The 22,864-nt window shown below is 31.4% G+C and overlaps 1 protein-coding gene across 1 annotated transcript in view; it reads left to right on the top strand.

Annotated features, from left to right (window-relative positions):
• Positions 1 to 22,864, top strand: part of LOC128988484 (uncharacterized) — a 730,054-nt gene that overhangs the window by 179,217 nt on the left and 527,973 nt on the right. Inside the window, exon 5 of the mRNA XM_054409815.1 lies at positions 13,568 to 13,615. The gene's annotated coding sequence lies outside the window, so the exon portion shown is untranslated. The remainder of the gene's footprint in view (positions 1 to 13,567; positions 13,616 to 22,864) is intronic.

Below are 22,864 nucleotides of genomic sequence, written 5' to 3'. Positions count from 1 at the left end.
TTTATTTATCTAACACTAAGCCATTAATATTTTAATAAAAAAACCACTTTATTAGTTTCCCTTTAGCAGCAAACCTAGGCACTCTTAAACAATGTTAATTTAATAGATTAATGAAAATCAACCCAGGCAAATGGAAATTCACTTAGTCAACAGGATTGCTGCACCCAGGGTATTTATATAGTGGGAACATTCATATGGACTAATTACATTGATTTGTTGTGCTTTTATTTGCATAAAGGGGGGTAAAGGTCTTATATTAAGTAAAATAGTTGGTGAAATCGTAACATGTAGCAATTTTAAAGACATCATAACCGGAAACTGCAGAGGGTCCAGACGTGACACCCGAGTTAAAAACACTTCTATAGACACATACATCAACATTAAATGGTAAAACTGTCTATATATGACTTGTACACAGCCATCGGTGTCGGATTTATATGAGTTTTTGCACCAAATTAGGTTGTTTTGTACGATTTTTCTAGTTTCTTGACGTGATCCTTTGAGTAAAGCATATCGAATTCGGTATTTTTGTAAAGCCCTTTTAACGTGCTACAACCTTCTCTTTAAGGTATTTCTGATATATTGTATCAATAAAACGTAATCAGCAAAAATAACACAAAAATATTTAAAAATATAGGTTTTTGCAAAATTATGAAAAATGCACTAAACATACAAAAAAAGTGTAAACGTATGAAAGATAGCATGTAAACTTATCTTTCAAACAAAAAAAGTTCATTCCGATCCGATACATGGTATGTAAAATATAGTTATTTTTAATATAGCCCTTTCCGCCATTTTCATGACGTCATAACAGGAAACCGCAGTGGGTGCAGAAGTGACACCCGAGTTGAAAACACTTATTTAGACACATACATTAACATTGAATGGTAAAACTGTCTATATAAGACTTGTGCACTGCCCTAGATGCCGGACTAATAGGCGTTTTTGCGCCAAAATAGGTGTTTTTATGAGATTTATCTAGTTTCCTGACGTAATATTTTAAGTAAAACATATCGAATTTGGTATTTTTGTAAAGCTTTTTAAATGTTCTACAACTTTTTACATTGGTGGTTTTTGATATACTGTATCAATAAAACGTTACAAACAAAAATAACACAAAAATATTAAAAAATACAGATTTTTGCAAAATTACGAAAAATTTACTAAACATACAACAAATGTGTAAATGTAAAACAGATAGCATTTAAACTCATCTTTCAAATAAAAAGAAGTTCATTCCGATCCGACAAATATTTTGCGAAATATACGCTTTTTAAAAATCAATGGCCGCCATTTTGATTACGTCATAGCAGGAAAACGTGGGGGGTAGGAGGTAAACACCCAGGTTTTTTAAACTCCCTAGACATCAAACTAAAACGTTATGCAAGAATATTGAGTATACGCAAGTTTGCACACTAAAGTATAGCTAGCTGCAGGACTACTAACAATCAGTTTAAATTTTTATAACACATTGGTAAACATTTCCATGATAGACAACAATGGTCAGATAATGAATAAGCCATTGCTGTTTTGATTGTGTTGACATGCATATCGGGTAGAGTTTACCGAGGAACCCACAACTCATTATAACACATGTAATTGTGTTGAGTGGGCTACATATTATGTCCTACAAAGTGGGCTTCCTTGCACTGATTATAGCACGCAAAGTAGCTAATTGCTGCATTTACTTTCTTTTGCGGCACTCATTTTATTTTTGCCGCACTCCAGTGTTCCAACCAAACGACACAACACAGTGTGCTTTTAATAGCCACGTAATACGTGTACGCTTGAAAATAAGTTGGCAACACTTAAATATACTACGGCCATAGAATCATCTATTCTTCGATTCCGATCAGCTGGTGCAACGTTTCCCATTTCGTTCAATGCTTGGAATTAACCTAACCCAAAACGTGTTGTACAGTGTTTGAAAGACTAATTACTATACTTTGTAGTAACTGTAGGAAAATATAATGTGTAATGTGAGTTCAAAGTGCCACTTAGCACACTAGTTCAAATAACTATTCCCGGCCAATCTATGTCTTCAGTCAGTCATGAAAAGCATAAATGTTTAAGTTGACGTCATTATGTTTGCAACCGTGAGTAGCAAATTGTATTTGTTCACTGTACATTGGTGTGTAGTATTTTACTATTGATTTATTTTGAAAAACGCTGGTTGAGGGATCAGTCAATGGTTAGATTGTTGTTTTAATACGATAATCATGGTAAGCTATTTATTAGACACTTTTTGATACCAACCTTGTATAAGTGAGGTTTTAGACACATACAGACTCAAACAAAGTTGTTCCCATTTCCCCATTGGAAGTAAATGATAAAATATTATAAAACTTGGAAATAAATTTGTAAAATTTTACCCAGGTGTAAATTAAAAGTTAAATTCACTCCTACGAAGAAATTACTGTAGCTTTACCTTCCAGGGCGTTTGAATTACAACTTTTAATTCGACCCTTTCAGTAAATATTGTCCTTAGTTGTTTCTCTTTACTTGTTCTTATTGTGTTTTTCTTGTATTGTAGAAAGTTTGTTTGCGGTCTTAAATTACTTTCAGTCTATTATTAAGTAATAACATTTTGGTTATTATTCCAAATTCTCGTCTAGGATGTGTTGGAAGCTTAGTGATTAGGTGTCTATGAGGTTGGTTTCCCGCCGTGGAAAAAAGTGTGGCTTTTCGTCTTTATTTAACTTTAAAATCTCTTAACCCACTATTTTTAATGTAGAAATATAAGGATTAATTTAATACAATGGCTTAATATGCTTAATATATAAGCATTCCCTGAAAGTATACCGTACCTATATAGGATGTTTTTAACATTAGGATATCATCATTGTAAATATTACGCTTATTTGCATAATTAATTGTATAGTATTTCTTAAAATTAGGAATTAAACAATTTTATCATTTAATCCTAACAGATGTGACACGCGTATTCTCGTGAGTTTCCAACTGTCTACAAACCTGACAAGTAGACCTGGTCCTCCACAAGATATCTGCTTAATTTATTCTAACTGTTGTTAATATTCACCTCTAAAAATCTAATATATTTGAAAAAATACGTTTAATAGGAAGTAAATTTAATTTTCACCACTCTTCATTAGAAAATGGCCTGTTTCCATACATTTCAGGCTCGCAAACACAACTGATTTTCTTCTAACCAAACTAATGGCTTTTGCATATAAAAAAAATTAACATTTTCTGTTTTTAAATGATTGTTATACCCCTGGATCCCTGATCATTCACTTATCGTAAAAATCTATGTGTTTTCCACATTTTTTTCACTCCTTTGAGTTTGAAAGTATTGAAATATTAAAATCTTTCAGATTAGATTTTTTTGTTATGCTGTAAAAGTTGACATTAGTTACAAACCATACTAGAAACCAGTAGGTATTCCATACTTGGCGTAAATATTATATTTGTAGGAGTAGTTTGTAATCTGTGCTTTAGCTAAGAGTTCCTCCCTTCGGTCCTAAGTAAGCTGTATCCCAATCAAAAGTAGTAAACCAAATAATATACACACTTGTTAAATTGAACACTGTTTTGTTGACCTCTTCTCAGGTTAACATGTTAGTTGAACGTAAACATAAGTTAAAGCATCTTTATTAAGTATATTATTTTTTAAAGGAGTTATTAAATGGTCTGTTCATGAATTGTATTGCAATTTCAATAATAAAATCACAAGCATTTTCATTTCGAATATACTAGATTATTACAAAGGACGTTTAAAAAAGTAAGATAAAAAAAGTATGTCTCATATCTAGGAATGAATAACACTTTAAATATCGTCTAGCAATGAACGATTAATTAGTATGTCTAGTAATTAATGATGGGTAAAAATATTGAAAAGAAAATGATGATATACTGTATGGAAAGGCAGCGCTTGGATTTAACTACTACATTCGGTGCCATAAATTAAAGCCAGCTAACCACAGGGCAATCTCAACCTGGCCTTAATTTCATATACCGTACGGTTTAATAGAATATGAGCTTTGCAGCTTCGAACAAACCCTCATGATTTATGGTTGACAGTATAATTTGGAATAAAAAAAATGATTTTCATTTTCTAACATCGCTAATCACTGAGAGCCTTTAATGGTTTATAAAAAAAATAGTTATACTTAGTATTTTGACATTTTAATCACACACTACCACCACATAAACATACCTGGGAAAGTTGAATGATATTTCAAGTGTATTACAGAACCCGTACATTCACTCCTTAGGTATTACGAGAAGCTCCACATGAGCTTGATAAGAGGGTTAATAGTTAATTGGCAATTAGTGGCTGAGATCAGCTTGTTCTCTCGTTTTCACAAACCACTCGAGTCCATTAAAACGCTCTGTTATTAATACATCCATACAGAATTCTATCTTTACCATGTTTTTTTTATTATTTTGCACATGAGTCTGTGTAGGCCTATAGTAGTTTGATATCAGTAGTCGGTTATTGCTATTATTTATTCAATGCAAAGCTGCATGGCTGACCCGAATCTGTATTTACCTTAGTTTTCTTCTGAAGAAAATAATATACCTCCTTTAAATAGAATGTTTTTTCTAAATTTATAAGTGACCTGTAAGTAACGTAATAATGACCTAAAAATGATTTAGATGACTATTTTCAAAACTTAATCATAGCTTTTTTAATGTAGGTATTCATGTTGATCTGTGTGTTTCAAAATAATTAAGTAAGTGTTGTGGAATAACTACTAGAATTTATTTATTGCCGAATTTCTGGGTTTTTTAAGTTATAAAATATATTTTCAAAATTGTATGCAAAGAACAATGGAAATATTTGATTGGTTTACCGTACAATATCGAAGTAATTGTTAGTAATCAACAATTGATTCTATGGACGTTTAACTCTACGTACGTGAATACATTATTACACAAGGGTAGCATTAATTTAAGAAGATTTTTCCCAAAGATATTATCATTTTTACCTCCATTTTATTTAGTTGAAAATTTGTTTTTTGAAATTTAGTTTTTAGTTACATCATCAACACATCTGATTAATAAAGAGTTTCATGCAGTCAAAAATGGGAGATTAGCATTTTTGCATTACATTTGTTGCAACCGCATAAGGAAACATTTTTGATATTTTATCATAATTTGGACCCACTTAACGTTCCCATTATTTAGTACTAAAAATGGCATATCCTAATAGCTATTTAAGCAAACTATCAATTCTTATTTTGAAAAAAAATGCTGAAATGGTAACGGTGATTCCAATAAATCTTTGTGATGGTAGTGTTAATGATTTGCCACTTTTTCCAATATCAAAGACTGGTATCCTGGTAAATATTACCTTTAATAATGACACAATAAAAAATACCTACTATATCAAGTTGTAGAACTTCATTAGAATGTAACCTAGAGTTTACTCCCTGAGGCCATCTTGGCAGAAAATACGGAAATCGTCTCAGACCTAAACCAACTTGAACCTAATCTTGATTTACATAATAATGCTCTTAGCTTTGACTGTTATGGTAATATCTAATGGTAATAACAGTATCCTCCTTTTTGTAATTGAATCACATATTGTGTGTAATTGTTTATAAGTTAATGAAAAATCACGTGCATGTGGAATAACGCAAGAAATAGAAAACATGTTTTACGATGTGAGGCTAAAATTTTTGTTGAGCTGCATTGTTGTAACTGGATTTAATTTACGTTTTTGGCTAATTTTCCATGAAGGTATAAATGATTGGTGTACTTTTGGTAACATCGATTTCACTTTACCAACCAAAATCATCTTAGCGTAGAAAAATTAAGAATAATTTTAACCTATTCAACATCACATTTAGATTGTTTATAAATTGTGACTGTGAAAATCGTAAGTGATACTGTTTAGAGTATTTGACTGTTTTGAGTTTTAGACTTTCTTTTTTCATAATGACTATCTAACAACTATGATCCTTCTAATTTTTGCCTGAAAAACATACTGTGTTGGGACTGCGTACCTTAAAAAAATCTGAAATAATTTGTAAATATAGTTTTTTACTTAGCACGCAAGCAGGTAAACATATTAAAATATTTCTTATGTATCAATATACTTAATGATTACAAAAAACAAAAGGACTTCCATGAGAAAAACTCACTGTTCTGTCCTCATCGTGTAAGGATTTTTTTTAGTTATACCACATTTAAAATTCAAATTTAATAATTTAAGCGTTTGTAAGCCAATTCTCAGCCTAAAATAATAAAAATGTAAAAATCAAAAGTATCGAGAAGTGGAATAAACAGATAAAATAATGTTAAAATAAGGTGAATTCTACAGCGAGGAACGTTTTCTCGTCACAATATTTGTACAAGTGTTTCCAATACCCTTGCATCGCTGGGGGATTTCTAATGGAATACTGGAATAACAGAACCACAACTCGATACACGAAATATACTTTATGTTTATACCCAAAAGGCAACTTAAAACCTTATAGTCTTGTGCATGTAAAATTTATGACCGCGTTTGACAACACGAATAAAGAATATTAAAAAAATTAATAAATCTTTTAAATAACTAATAAAATGAACTAACTAGTTACTTTATTATTTCCTTGGACTGAAGATAAAAAAATCTGTTGATCCATCAATTAACACTTTATACATAAATCTAATGTATATTCTTTTAAACAATAGTCTGATGGTCATTTTTTGGTATTGTTTGCTGTTAAAACGAGCCCCAGTTACGAAATACAAACTAAATCATTGTTATAGTTTTGAAAAGAAGCAAGGCTACTCTCTGGATTTAACATTGTGCAGATATTGAGTACTACACAATAGTATATTTAAATGTATATTAAGTGTAGTATATCCCATGATTGTCATATAAAATTAAGGTGTTATATATAATCATCAGGTTCATCGACTTTTGACTATTACGTCAATGATATGTATAACAAAAAATTAATTTCCTACAGTTACCTAACAATGTACATGTTCTCTCACTGATTTGAGAAAGCAAAGTGGCCAATTCGCTCATCAGTGAGACAATGTTAACATTGTCTCACTCTAATTACTTTGTCTCACTCCAGATTTGCAACGTGAACGCACGAAATAGTGAGTGCGTAACATGCAGACAAGGTTGTATGCGCGCGAAATACGTTGGCAGCACTGGCTGTAAATCAGCTGGTCAGCTGTTGTACTGTTGTATTTGTCACTTCACATTAAATTTTATATTAAAAGTCACTTCTATGTAAAAATATGTTACGTTTCTTCACCAATTTATTTGTTTTATGGTAACTGTAGGAAAAATATAATGTGCAAGTCGAGTGCAAAGTACAATTGCCTCACTCGAGAAACCATTCCTCACTCGCCAACGGCTCGTGAGTAAGGATTTCTCTCGAGTGAGTCAATTGCTCACTAGTTGCACAAATAACTACTTCGCAAATAACTACTTTTGTTCTTGCAAAAGAAAAAACGGCATCAGCAATCTGACACATACTTACTCCCATTAGCTCGTCAACAACATTTATCATGGGTAAGTGATGGAAAAACTATGATTTCTCATAGGGAAAATTACAATTGTTGCGATATTTTTAACCAAGTATTTCAATCTAAACACTTCTCATTGTAATGGATTTAGTTTTATAAATTTTCTTATGCTCTTAAAGGTTTTTTTTCACTCAAATATCAAAATATTAAACAAATTAAACAACGTATAGGTCTTTGCAACAAAGAATATTATTAAAAATACAACAAAAACACATAGCGTGATAAGATGCTGTAAAACAATCTGAAGATGGAAGTGGCCTCTTAGAGGAAACATGAGAAGGATGGTGGCCTATCGTCAGAGGCCATGCTATCACGTACACACTGTTTTACGTACTCTAAGAAATTGAGGCTGAATATTTAGCTTTATCTATACTCAACCACTTACAATGCAAGGATTGAATGCAATATTTGTATATCAAATCCAAAGGTTTGATTGGCAAGTAAATTTTCTTTTTGCAGGCTAATAATCTTCCTTACCTTAATATATGTAAAAACTCAACACCTTTGGACCTCTTTAATACTACATACCCATTGAGATATCTTAGGCTATAATAATTTTGGTTGGAAAACTAATCTTTTTGAACACATTATGATAAAAACTTATGGTAAAAGTTAAAGCATTTCTATTTAAAATATAGGCTACTCTTTTACTTTAGTGATCGTGTCTTCCTGAGTGTGAATTTTTTGAAGGCGAAATGATTAAAAGGGGGTTAAGATTGTGGTATTCATTTTTTGATGATACTTTTTATTCAAAATCAATATCCAAATACAACTAAATAACCTTAAAAAAATACATGCGTCTATTCTCCCTAATACTACAACACTCTGTTAAGTATTGAACTGATTGTCATTAGGGGATTATATTTGCCTTTCAACTACTGCTTGAAAATGCAATTTTACCAGATGTTATGCAAGCCCATAACAGCCCTTGGAAAACCCATTACTTAAATTTCAATACGAAACTTAATATATATTTTTTTACAAAAGTTACAATATTTAGGCGGGATTTGGTTGCCATGCCAACACCTACGATGATTTCAAGGTTGGTGTAACGATACAAAACAATACGATCTTAACCCTTCCCAGGCTAAATTAATGAAGGGCTCGAGCTTAATTATTTTATGACAAAATAAAAAGACATAAAGTGGTTATGTTTTGTATTTATTCTGCTTGAAATAACTCATGGGCCATAAAAAGGTTTTCCTTAGGGCTGAACTAACTTTTTTAAAACAGTTATGAAGAAATTACATTTAATTTGACGGATATATCCGTCCACCTTATGTTTTTTTTGGGGGGCCAAAGACGTTCTTCAGGTTCATCATATTCATCACATTCTATACTATTATTTTCATTTCCAAGTATAAAATCCCCCCCAGACATACTTTTATCATTTTATATTACTTCATCTATGCTTCTATTAAGCATCCCATACTATCTTCAAATTTCAGATCGTTTGGATTAGTCACTTTAGCTCGATAACATAAAAATAAAGCACAAAACACAAAAAAAAAAATGTAAACTACACTCACTAACAACCATGTGTGAAATGATAGTTTCACAATATTTACTCACCCTATGGTGCAAAATAGTAGCCGGAATAGCTGGTGCTATTATTATACAAATTACCCATTTATAATGCAGTGTAATGTTTTTTTCCTACAGTTACCTAACAATGTACATGTTCTCTCACTGATTTGAGAAAGCAAAGTGGCCAATTCGCTCATCAGTGAGACAATGTTAACATTGTCTCACTCTAATTACTTTGTCTCACTCCAGATTTGCAACGTAAAGGCACGAAATAGTGAGCACGTAACATGCAGGCAACGTCGTATGCGCGCGAAGTACGTTGGCAGCACTGGCTGTAAATCAGCTGGTCAGCTGTTGTACTGTTGTATTTGTCACTTCACATTAAATGTTATATTAAAAGTTCACTGGGCAAAAATAGGTTATGTTTCTTCATAAATTATGGTAACAAATTATGGTTTTATGGTAACTGTACGAAAAGTATAATGTGCAACTCGAGTTCAAAGTACAATTTGCCTCACTCGAGAAACCATTCCTCACTCGCCTACGGCTCGTGAGTAAGGATTTCTCTCGAGTGAGTCAATTGCTCACTTTTCTCACTAGTTGCACAAATAACTATTTTTCTTATTATAAAGATTGGTGTATACTGATTATTTTTTTGGCTGGATATATCCGCTATAGCACAGAAAAGAAATTACGGAAAGAAAGGACGGATGTATTCGTTTTCAGCCTGGAAAATAAACAAAGATTGACGGATATATCCGTCCATAGCCCTGAAAGGATTTTAAGTCTCAGTAAAAATACATATACTGTAGAAAAACTCGTTTTTTCATGGCAACCACACTGACGTTACAATACAGTTGATATACTATTACGAAATCTTATGTTTCCATGACGACATCAACAACGTCAAAATCACAAAGATCTATAAGTGCAGTAAAAATAAGAATTCAGTATCCATAATAAATTATAGATTTTACGTTTACACGAAAACAATGAAAAATATCACGGTTGGTGTGTCAGTGTGTAAAAAGTACAAAATTAGTCTCGATTGCTACCATACATTGTACGTCATTATAGTGGTTGCTTTGGTGGTTAGGGGTTTCAACAATATTTCTTTGTGTGGTAGACCTCAGACTGGTAGATTAATTATGACCTTAAGTGTAAGTTGAACATGTCTACTAGGTGAATAAACTGAATACCATAGTTAACCTTCTTATGCTCTGTAAACAAACATGATTGTTTGATTCATGGGTAAACAAAAAAACTTATTGTTGAGAAAATTTTTGATTATTTAATCTTAGCAAAATCTACCTATGTACGTACAATAAGAAACATAAAGGAAGACAAAATTATGTAAAAAATGAAGGACAATCTTTTAGGTTTGGGCAATGGATAAAGGATAAATAATAAAGATATCTATCTAGATAAGTTGAAAACTTGATCTTATTCGAGTGGAAAGCTATTTAACATCTATGCTTTAATTAAAAGTCTGGAACTAAATCTTTGACAGTAAGAACAAGAGAAATGAAGTTAATTGCTTTGCTAAAGCTCCAAGAAACAAGGTTTTATATTCTCTTTAGATTTAAACTTTATCAATTAACTGGATATTGCAGTTTCAATATCCTGTTGAGATTATTAGCTTATTTACTTTTGCAAAACCAAAAAGGTTTATAGTACTCGTTTGTGATAAGATCATTTTTCCTTATGAAATAAAAACAATAGTTTACTCTAAATTTTTATTGAATGGGGAAAATACTTGTGAGGTTGTGAGTGTTAATGGGTCATAAGCTTAAAACAGTTATTTTGGTTGATTTTTATGACTTAAATCTAAATTACCCAATTTAATGTAAAAAAAATGAATAACTATTGATATACTAATTTGAAATAACAACTTCGCCAATATTTCTGAATTTTTAATTTTTATGAGGCCTTTCACCAGCTATGCTGGCATCATCAGACACATCACAAAACTGAAGGTTATGTTTATGTAATGTGTCTGATGATGCCAGCATAGCTGGCGAAAGGCCTCATAAAAATTAAAAATTCTGAAATATTGGCGAAGTTGTTATTTCAAATTAGTATTAATTCCAATATTAACAGTTCTTCTTGAAGATAGAACTATTGATATGAATATATTCAGTCGTATATTCCAACCTATATAAATGTCCATTTGTTTCATTGTATTACAATTCAGTGAATATTTTGAGTTTCGATAAAAAGAAATGTAAAAACCTTATAAAACAAGAGATCAGCTGATACGACGAGTGTATAGAACTATCAACTAACCGAGTTGCCATTATCCAACAGCTGTTCAGTTGATAAAGTGCAGGCTCATTCTAGTTGAAGTGGAACGCCATACCATCATTAGTCACAGCTTGTTTCCATTTAAAGTACTCTTTATTCAGCACGTATTTTAATTTTTAAAGTTTTTTTTTTAGTAAAAAGGTAGTAAAGTAAAGTTGTAAAGTAGTAAAAAAATGTACAATATTAGAATGTAGCTGTTTGAAAGATTATTTTGTTTAACCATTCCATAATCTTTTATACATACAATTTGGCGTTCAAATACTATATTGTTATTTGGAAACAGAATAAGCTATGGATATTCACAAAATAAAATCTCCAACACAGCAAAACCTTCCTCACCGATGGGACTCTAGATCGATTCCTTGAAACTCAGGGATTTGATTGGTCTACTAGACAGACTGCATCTATAAAAAAATAGACTGACCTCTTTTTTAAATGAAAACGTTCATACTCTCAAAAGTTAAAATGAGTCATTTTCCCCAAAAATTATTAGGTACACCCAATTTAATGTCCGATTTTCTTTTTAAAGCTTAAACTAGACACATTGCGAACGATTTTTAGGTAAACAAATTTCTCAATATCATATATTTCTTTATTCAAGTAAAACAAAAATGCAAATAAGAATCCTAAGTAGACAATATAATATTAAATATTGTTCTATATCATGAGACCTTAAATTGCAGATATATGTGGATTTTAAATTAACTCATAATAACACATGATAAACATTATGTAATTGAAATGGTATAGCCCAGATTAGTGATAAATACAATGCACGAAAACGGTCATTTATAATTTTTTTTTTACAGTACACTTTAGAAGGCATGTATAATACAATATAAAGCCTTAGCAATAACTCTTTCTACGCCATCACTTATGAGGTTATCTCTTACTTTACGGCCTTCTCAGGACGCCTCGTATCTTTTAATGTCACTTTCATTGGATGAACTGAAGATAGACAGCAATTTTACAAACGAAAGTTTGATGTGTACTTGGATAGTTATGATACCAAATAAAAACCTTGAAATATAAGTTAAGTTTATGATTTCATTACAGGTGGATCTTTGAATTTTTTATCAGAATTATGTTTTGATGTACAGGGGATGGTAGTATGGTTTGGATATTTGAAAGTAAGTTTATTGGTGCTTGTAAATATTGTATGACGAAAAACCGGAGTGTGAAAGACGAGGGAAGACATTATTATGTTTTCAGACGTGTTGTGGATCCTAATGCTTGAATATGAATAAACAGCAAAACAAGTTACTGCAAAAAAATTGTTGTTTATGTTTTTCCTTCAAAAAGCTTGAAACAATGCAAAAAAAAGGGTAAATAACTGTAAAGTGTTAATGTAGTACTAGTATGCTAATATAGTAGAACACGTTTCTGCACTTGGTTAAAATTTTAGCACCAGTACACAATAGCTCAGCTTTATACTGTACCAAGCTTACTTAAACTCTACCCAGCCAGCAGGTGGATGTAATGTTTGATAATGATTGCAAATGCTAAACCATTTCCACAAATTAACTGCTAACCGCTTACTAGATAGGCAGTTTCCCCCCTATAATGTGATTCGGAGCAAATGCACCATTGGATGACGCAACCCGGACGATTTAGTTGCAATGATTTATATTTAATTCTTTCATAGTCGAAAAAGGATACCTCTTTAACTATAGTGTTTACATCATTGAATATTTTTTGGACTTGCTAATATATTTGATATTTAACTGTTAAGGGTTGTCTATTATTTTTATACGGTACTTACTGTAGGTATGGGATTTACTGTATTACAAAATATTCTACTTTATTAATATATTATGTGAACAAACTTAACTTTTAAGTGTTTGAAGCATCATTATAATAATTTCCTACCACTGCATGGAAATGAGTAAATTGCCACACCTGTTCATATTACGCAAAATAGATCATTTCCGCATTAACAGATATTATAAAAATTGCATTTTGTGGAATCCAATAGACATAATTTAGTTTAAGATTTTAAAAAGTTTTATTGTTTAATAAAAAAGTCAATGTTGTAGAAAAATGTTTCAAATTTAGATGATGGTGACTCCCCGAGTATACAGCTTGATCCAAACATTAGCCGAATATCTTATCTAAGCGAAATCTTAGTCAAGAAAATGCCAGTTGAATACTTATAATATTAAAATTCTGAAAGGAATATATCTGTTTGCCAACTTTTTTAGTATGATACTATTATTAATTCTATTCTTCTTTTCAGAAAAATCTCAAACAAGTGTTTCTGCGTTACAGTATTTGGTGTTATGTGGTAAGTCTGAAAAGTATTATTTTCTTGTAATGTAGTAATAGAAGTATTTATTGTGTACAATAGATCACTTAGTAAAATTGTATAGGCCTAAGTATGTTTGGTTGTTGATAATTATCTGGTGTGTTTATATGATAGTTACGATTGAATTCAAACCTTTAAGAACTACCTTACGTTCAACAACAATTTTAATGATTAACCCCAAATAGTTGTTAACTTCCCTTTTATAATCTAATTTAACATGATTCATGACTTAATAACTCGCTGCACAGAATGTTAGGCGTCTACCCTGAAGGTGACTTGATGAACAGGCTATAAGCACCATTACAGTTACAATAATACAGGTTTTTAACACGGAAAATGGATAATGTGCATATTTCTAAATGTATTGGACAATAAACTCCATTCACTATCTAATTATTGTGCTAATTATCACAACCTATTTACAGTAATAGATTGATAAGCTTGCACAAAACTAAACCAAAGCTCTAGCAGTGTGTCGTATATGTTGTAGGCATATAGTTTGGAAAGTTCACTAAGCTAGAATATACTATTGTAATTCATAAACTCTGTGGACCGCAAGATCAAATGTTTCAAAACTTTAAAAAAATCCAAAGATCTACAGCTGAAATATTATTAAACAATTTGATCCAACGAACTTTTGTGTACACTCATCAAATTCAGAATTCGTGGTAAATATGTCTGCAAATAAAACGTATCCATCCACAAAATAATCACTTCAGGGCAAAGGAATTAATAACGGCAACAGCTTTTCGTGTAAAACCAAAAAACATTTTTTTAATTTAAACAATTTATGAAATTTTATTTTTTGCAATTTAGTGAGCTAAATAATAAAAACTCAATAATGCCGTCAATTATGTTTATCACACGAACCATAACTCTCCTTTTGACCGTCTATGACTTTAAAACCTAGGCTTTGCCTTGATGTTATACTCGAGCTCGTGTTAAACAGATTAATTTCAGGCTCATTTGATTAATATATACCTCAAACTGCAGCCAAAACAGCTGTTTTCAGCGTGAGCATTCCGGCTCTTACGCTTCTCTAATAGGAAACAAATCAGCTGGAGGTGAGGTGGTTGAGCTGAACATATCGAGAGTTGTAAAATTCGTCTGCTGTTTCTGCCGATGAAAATAGTTCCTTATAATTTGTGTTTATCGTCGTGTTAGATTGGATAATTCATACAATATACTCTCCTACCACAAATTGACAATTTAGTAGTGGTATTCATTGTGTATATACTGCCGAATATAAAGTATAATATAGGGAACAAGTCATGTAGTAGTGTTTCTGAGCGGTTGGCAACAATAAGAGGATGAACGTTAATATTAACGGCCGTCAAGGGAACTATTACACTCACCAGCGTTGGCCAAAGGATTCATCGCTTACAAAGGCTTTTACGGTCTGAAGTATCTTACATAAATTACATAAAATGTATGTAGTGCAGTCCATACGTATTAGTAATAGCGTTCATAAATTATTGCGAAAGGGGTTGACGTAGTTTAATGTCAATTAGACAGATTTATCTTAACAGTTTTTAAGAATCCAGTAACCTCCAGTGGGAAATCACTTAAAATGTGTAAACAAATACATTAAAAAATGGTATTTTTAAAACTGAATATTGCAAATGAGGAGGTAATAAAAAGTTTAAATCAATACCCGATATTTGCCCTATTTCTGAAATACTATAACATTTACGTGAAGAACTTAACCTTAACATTACTAGTGGCTTGTAGGGACATAAGTCCCTAAAAAGCTGAAATGTAAAACAACATATTGCAATTCCGGTATTTAAACAAACTCAGAATAACATTATCTATGTGTTAGAATAGGCATCCCTACACCATATCTTTTGTGTAAAAACCAGTTTGTTGTTCTTCTTTGTTTGCTTTTGTTGATGTTATTTTCCATAAATAATTTGAATCACTCCAGTGGTTTAACATGAAAAGGCAGCAAACATATCATTGTTTGTGAATATAAATATAACTGGTTTACTAAGGTAGCTTTGGTCTTGTGGTTAATGAGGATAAATAAAAGCTTCTCTGTTTGGAATTTTAAAAATTAATTGGAGGTTCGCCTTCAGATGAATTGAAGACGCCTGCAATTTCATCTGCAGTAGGCTTATTATAGGCTACCTACGACGATCCATATTTATCCTGTCTACAAACCTAAGTTCTAATTCACTGTCACCTTGTACAACCATTTCTTCCGAAGCTCTTTTGTAAATTTGTGCAAATGGATTTTCTAATAGAATTTCAGCTAGTTTTGACAATATTTCAGGTTTTAAGTCACTATTTTCTCGACGCCTTTGATGAATTTCTGTTGCTGTTGATGTGTCAATAATGTACAATTGGCCATACACGGGGTCTTCATCATGTTGAGGCAGCAAATCTGAGATTGAACGATAAATCTGTCCTTGAATTTTGAAACAGTATGGTCCTTTTCCTGGAATATCTTTCTTACTGGCTGAAAAATAAGCAAAAGCCATCGCACTGTTGTATTGTCGAATGAATTTATACAGTTGTGGGCTCTCTTCAAACAAATTTTTAAGTTCTACATTAGTTTTTGGCTGAGGAAGGTTAATAAGTCCGTTATGGCAACATGTCATAAAATGATTATTCTTTAGTTCTTCTCTAAAATGAAGAGCACTACATTGAATGCACTCTTGGTCCTGCATCATGGATATTTAAATTTCTCTCGTCTACCATGGGTCTCCTAAAAAGGGGTTGTAACATATCTTGATTAAGTTCGTCATTATCTACTCTTGCTCTTCTACGCGCACTGTCATTCCTATGAACAGCTCCCCGCCTTTGTGGTCTTCCCCTGGCGTTCATATTAATTACAGTACTTATAATGAAAAGAATATATATCCAGCAGCCTACATACCAAAACATCTTGAATCCCTGGCGATTTTATAAAAGTATGATCGAATATGATTACTCTACGTTGTATATTCACTGCACTAAAAAAATATTTACTTACGAAGGAATGCAAATACACCATTTTAGAACCAATAACATTTGTAGGTTATTTTAGTTGTATATATTAACACAACCTTAACCTTAAAATGTTTAGAAATATAAAGAAAACAACATCATTTAAATTAAACTTGAACATATGATTTAAAAATAAAAACAAAACAGAAGTTAGATTTAATTTTGACTCTTTGATTATTGAGCGGAGCGAGCGAAGCTCTTTGGGATCAACTTCAATGCAAACAATATAACACCATCACTCAATAACGGCTGAACACATTTCAGCCAAACTTAACAAGACTGCTTAGACTAATAATGAGATGGTTTGTAAGCAAACACATTTCAATTAGATAATGCTAATGCAATTTAAAACGAACTTAAAATTTAAAATTTTTAACATTAGGCTTATGGGACTAAAGTAGCTATGACAGTTTTTTTGTTTACAAGAAAAATGTAAACAAGAGAATCATAAGGTATTTCTGAACTTTCTATACTTTTCTTTTAAACGATTTTAAACCATTCCTATGATTTTAATAAACAAGAAAATGCCGTTAAAACATTTTTTTAAGGCACGGAATTCACTGAAAATCGAGAAAATATACGGAACTACTTTCTCAATGCGCGGAGCATAAACAAGGAGCGGAGGGATACGGACCGGTGACTACTTTCTTGGGAACCTATTTGTGTTGCCAGCTGATTAGAAACAGCCAATGTTAGAAATCAGGATTTAATAAGCGATATATCGAACCGCATCGAAATCGGTATTTAATCCGATAATACCTCATAGGTTATATTATGTTGAATTACATCGATGGTACAGTAAGTTATTACACTTATTGATAAAACGCAGATTGAACACTGGTTTAGGCATGTGGGGAGGTAGGTCGGGGTTTATGAGTATTCGTGACTACATTAAGTGTTTTGAAGTAAGGTTAGATTAGGAAGGTATAGTGTAGGTTATAGGTAGGCGATCGGGTTGTTTATTTGTGTTGCACCATGTAATTTTTATCTTTTGGAATGGAATAGTTGGTTAAGGTTAAACGGGGAAACGATTTCAAAAATGCTTGCATATGGTCTTAACTTAACAAACCATCTACAGTACTCTAGCTTTGACTTTGTATAAAGTCAATGATTCTAGCAAATTATTACATACTGACCAAAAGAAAAGAGAACATTTGGATTTGTACCTTTGACCATAGCAAAACTAACATATAATTATGGAATGTGAAAAGTTGTATATCATTATATACTATTCTGTAATATTAATAATTGTTCGGCAAATCCTCATTTTAATGGCTCGGCTGAAAATGGAATCTGCATTTTGTGAAACAGTAATTTGGTAACAATTCAGTCATTTCAAATGTTGATAACAGTAGCCTATCCTATATAAATACTGTTATTTGATTACCAAGCCACGGACTATACCAACTATACATACGTCCAGTTACAACCGTTGCTAAGTAAACCTGGGCTTATAGAAGTACACTTTTAACCACGGTATGGATAATTGTCTAGGCCTGTCCAGAAGTAGGCTACTAATTTCTAATCATATTATCTACATTGTATATTTAAGGCATGTCTTCCCTTCTTATTATTATTCTGTTTTCACTTAAATCAGCTGAATGCGATGTTTATTTATTACTTATGTTTATGCCTACATTTCAGCCATCTTATTTTATTGTTCAATAAGTAAGACTTTTTGCAGTTTTTACGTTTTTTAACATTGAAATACATGACTGATAATTCAGTTTATTTTAGTCTTTTAAAGGCGTTTTACATTTGAGTCTTACATTAAAATAGCCCTACATTTTTAGTAGGCCTATGTTTTATCTTTGACTATCAAATATCAATACAACTAGACATTCCATCCCCATGTTGAATTTGTAGCCAGCATTTTCATCAAAATCTACTGTATTCAATGGTCAATGGTATTATTAAGGCCAGTATTAAAATGCCGCTAAATCGTCCTAATAATGGCAGAAGACCTACATTCCAGTTACATTACAATCATATCCTCCATCAAGAATACTTGGTATTAACAATCATAAATTATTTCCAGCAAAGAAAGCTGAGTTTAACCTATGTTTATGCTGCACAGTTGAATTTAAATGTCACATTTCCTCTCCTGTTGTTATACAATACTCGTTTTTTAATAGGTACTGTTTTTTTATACTTAAATACTTTAACCAATTGTAAGGGTGAAAAATGAAGTCCAATGTTTTTGTTGTAGGCTACAGTTGAATTTGAATGTTAAATTTCCTTTCTCTCTTTTATACTTTAATGCCTTTTTTGGATGTTAATATCAGATTCCAACTACTGTAATATTTTCCTGGTCAAAACTACCATAATGCACTTCTCGAAGAGGTAAATTTGAATTATTATAATTTTAATCTTTAAAACCAGCATTAGTAAATAAATCTATTGACCTTTTTACATTTAGTTACTTATACAAATATACGTTTGTTCCGCTCAACTGGCTTTCACCTCTCTGAAAGCAACCCTAGTACAGAATATTTATTCTATGTCGTTTATTCCTTTAACACGACAATAACATAAAAGCATGAAAAAATGAAACTTGAGTATATGATTTAAATATAAACAAAGAATGGAGACGTTTTTCTGATTAATCTTCAAGATTTCAGTTTTATTATAGTATACATTTCATAGTTGACTGGCTAAAAGTAAACCAAATGCGTGTATTGATCACTGTTTTCAAGATATAGCACGATCAGCTGTATTGAAGTAAACAGAAATCAGCATCTGTTTTAATTTCAAAAGATGTAAACAAATTAAACCCCATGTTGTTTTAATGGGAAAAGTTTTATTCTGTTGCGAATTTATGGTAAAAAAAATAAGAAAAATGAATAGTTTTCCCTCAAAATTCACGTCAAGACCTTTAAAATAAGACCCCTCCCATCCTTCTACGGCCATCCAGTCACTCACAATTTCTTTACAAAAATTTGTCTTACGGAATTATATATATAGATTTAAACTCCATCTTAACTACGTGACAGGGAAGCCATAAAAGAAATTTTGACGATTGTTTTAAAATTACATTATGATCGTTTGACATCACTCTTAGTTACGTAAAAATGGAGAAGACGTGAAACAGATGGACAAGTGTTTTGTTAAATAACGGTTATGTTGAAACTATAAAGTATTGTTGTTTTATTAGTATCAGAATGAGAGAAGAATATCAAAGTATCAGGCTAGCATAAATTGAAGAATCTTTACTTGAAAACTCATAGTTTTATTTGGCTACAATTACTTCGATAAAAAATATCATTAAGGCCATAAACCTGATACTGAGATAATTAACATGTACCTTAAAATGCAATAAAGTATATCGTGACTATCATCATATAAATAATGTATATTTGAATTATTCTGCTTAAAGGCTTAATTATGGCAATTTAAGGTAGAAACCAAGATATTATTTAATCAAGACGAATATGGAAAATCCTATAAGCTCAAAAGCTCTATTTTCAAACACTTTACAAATAAGGATTGTCTTCATTTACCTAAACGTGTTACGTATAGTTCGTTAACCCACAATTACATGTATGTTAAAATTTTACCTAAACTAAAATTACATAAAAACTAATAAAACGAATAATAACTACAGCTGGGTCCATGCTAGTAGATATATATGCCAAGGAAAGGCTTTGAATAGAGATAAAATAAAATAAGAATGTAGGTTTCTGATTGATGAAGATGGATTCAGGCTGTTGTCGTGTATGGCTGGTTAGATCCAACTAAAATACGAAAACATGCTGTGTATCTAAATACATAGAAACTCTAACAAATCCATCAATTCAACAAAATTATAGAAATAAATAAAATCCAATGAACTGATTTAATTTTGATATCGTATATTGAAGTTGATTTATGTTTACTATTTAGTCATTATCATCCAACATAACCTCTGAGAGGCTATCGTAAACATAATTCTCTTGGTGGCCAAATCGTTATAGTGTTTATCTTCTTGAAACTCACTGTTTCGATTCCCATGGAGATCATTACTGAACTTAGATAATATTGACCTTTTGGCCATCAGTTAATGCTATTAGCAAAAACGACAACGTTAGGTAGGAACATGACCAGGATTTGGACAATTCTTTCCCAAAAATCGTTAAATATGCCAAATTGTATACACGTGGTTTATAATTCAATATCTGGTTTCCAACAGTTAACCCACTGAATTGCCCAAAAGTTTATATTAATTAAACAAAAATGTTTAAATTTACTTTCTCTTTAAATTATTTGCAGGTTCTAAATAAGATCTTCTCCCACTTTTAGATTAAAAAGAATAAACTTAACGGCGAGATTTATTTTTCCAGATAAGGTCAACGTAGTTTATAAAACAGTTACATTTAATATTGTTAGTAGTAGTAGCAGTAGTTATAAAGCCTGATTATTTTGGATCTTCAAATCAAGGCCACTATTAGGGCAACTGGGTGGATCTTGTGGTGTTTTTGTGATATATTTGAAAATAAACCCTGTATAAATAGTTTAATAACCCTATATTTTAGTAATAAAAAATAATGTTATACTTTTGGAATAGTTTCCTGTAACAGTAAACTCTAAGCAAAGCCATAAATGTAATATTTCATATATTAGAGAAGCGAGTGCAGCTTGTAAGAGGAAGGTTATGTAGAATGTTTGGCTTGAACTGAGAATATTGCATCGCCCTTGCAAAAACAGCTTGTTAAACTTTCTTCCTGAATAACGTTCTTATATTTCATCTCCTGTAATATCTTTTACAAGAAAAATTCCAACAATATACACTTTATTACTTTGTTAGTTTTTTTTTATAAGAAAACACTCAAAAACACAATGCAAGAAATCATATTATGACAAATAATTTTCCATTTTTGAATCAGTGTAACGAAGTATGTAAACAATTAGCACTGTAAAACTTTTTTTTCTATAAGATTTATTTTTACTCCCTACTCAAAAGAATCCCGATGATATAATATCATGGACTACTTTTAGGACATTTTAAAAGTTAAAAGTAAATTGTAAATAATTTGTATTGAGTGTTTGCGTTTGCTAATCAACATACATTTGTTTGACTGGAAATGGAATACTAAATCCCTTCAAATTCTTAGTTGTTTTAGTGGAATGTAAAATAATATCATTTAAATTTACAAATAGATCAAGTGATTTATATTTTTTAGTTATACAATTAGGTTATCTTGCGATTTCCTAAATGATCATTTTGATCATTCTAAGTAGAGTAGGAATCGTTGGCAGACAAAATATATTCGTCCAGGAGGACTGGCGGGTAGGCAAGTGCGCCTAAGGTCAACACAATTCTTTACACGCTGTAGTTGCAGTTGTAGTTCTAATTTCCCCAGACATGACATGGTTCCCACCCCCTCCAAATCCCCCCAAAATTTCAATTTTGGGTACGGCTCGTATAGAAAAATATGTGAGTGTGTCCATACTTAACTTCGCGGAAACAGGCATTACGTTTGACTTTTTTAAACATAAATTTGGTAATCTATTGAAATTCCTTTCAATAAAAGCATGGAAAAAATAATATTATTCACGTAGAGACGATTGGAAAATCAACTAAGTTATTGTTGACCTTCTTTGATAAAACAATATTTACATTCACCCTTGCCTCGGGGCATTGTCCTGAGCAGGGCTTTATGGGATAATATTCAAGTCTGGTTCCTTACTCATGGGAGCGTTTTCTTCGTTAGTTTCATGTTTCGTTTGTTGTGTGTTTTGGTATATGCAATAATTTTTTCTCGTGTTTTGACGTTTTGCAAGCTTTAATGATGTTGCGATTGCAACGGAAGACGTCAGCATTTCGTTAATAAACATTTAGGTTGACAAACGTAATATGACCTCTATTGACATGACAGGAGTCCAAGTCAGAAAAATGGATTGTTGAAACAGAGAGAAGATAGCAAATATTTAATTTATAATAATTATAATCTTCATAAAAATACAATTAATAATAGATTGTTAATGGTTATGAGGTATATTGTAATCCGTAGTGATTGAAATTAATCACAATACCTTATTCTAAAACTAAGGCTAGAGATATAAATGCTTTTGTTTAACACAGACAGTAATTTAAAAAAACCTTTAATATCAAGATGTAAAATCAATATTTCTACTGAAAGAAAGGTAGTTTTATGATTGTAAGTATGTATGTTTCCAAGTAATTAACATGAAAATAATATTCATTTATTTCTATAGTTGATTGTCCTATATTATTTATAAAGGTGGTTAGCCTAGAAA

The sequence above is a fragment of the Macrosteles quadrilineatus genome, unplaced genomic scaffold (genome assembly GCF_028750875.1).
Source record: "Macrosteles quadrilineatus isolate MER2022 unplaced genomic scaffold, UCM_ALF_1.0 Scaffold_3__2_contigs__length_128488019, whole genome shotgun sequence".
Classification (NCBI taxonomy): Eukaryota; Metazoa; Arthropoda; class Insecta; order Hemiptera; family Cicadellidae; genus Macrosteles; species Macrosteles quadrilineatus.
The sequence above is the reverse complement of the archived record's forward strand: the minus strand, read 5'-3'. Positions and strand labels throughout refer to the sequence as shown.